The following is a 747-nucleotide window of genomic DNA, read 5'->3' as shown; positions in this document are numbered from 1 at the left end:
CCCTTTTTTTGAAATATGGATACTGTTTCAACACTATTATATTTTCCATATTCATTGACATAGACAAAGTGAAAACAAACTTATCTGTTCTTTCTTCGACAACGTTGTCTTTTTTTTAAATAAGCATTACTTCACTCCAGTTAATGGAATATTGGTAAAAGAAATAATTATCTTTAGACATGTAATAAACTTTTTGCAGGGCTATGGTGACACCAGCAGGTCAATCTGTACCTGTGAGGCAAGTGCATCAGCAGCGTCATGGAGCCTTCATTCCAGATACCCCCAAATTGCTGCTGTGCCTTTGGCCAGACCCCAAAAACTTGGGGCAAAGTTTACCAAGGAAGTAAATGGCCAAAAGTTAGGTATGTGGGAGATACACCCACAAACCACCTCCGGCTCAGCTATATAATTGGAGGCAAAGCCTCTCTGGTTCCTGGTTGAACTGCTTAATGGCCATGATCCCAGAGACTCAGAAACAAATCTCGAAACCCAGCGGCTTTTGGCAGAAACACGTCCGGTCCCTGCAGTAGGTTACCGGTGCTGGGTCAACCCAGGTGGGAATAGGTTTCGTGCCTTGGCTATTCCCCCAGGTGGCCTGGTGGATGCCGTCCTCCAGAGGCCACTGGACAGCCAGGTTTGGGCCCGCAGTGATGAGACACGTGGGGCCTCATGGAATGGGGGTGGAGCCGGCCCTTTCCTCCCCACCCCAGTGAGATCCCAAGTCATCGCCCACGAATGGCCTTTCTG

The sequence above is a fragment of the Sorex fumeus genome, unplaced genomic scaffold, assembly GCF_029834395.1.
Source record: "Sorex fumeus unplaced genomic scaffold, SorFum_2.1 ptg000054l, whole genome shotgun sequence".
NCBI classification, from domain to species: Eukaryota; Metazoa; Chordata; class Mammalia; order Eulipotyphla; family Soricidae; genus Sorex; species Sorex fumeus.
Note: the sequence above shows the minus strand (reverse complement) of the source record.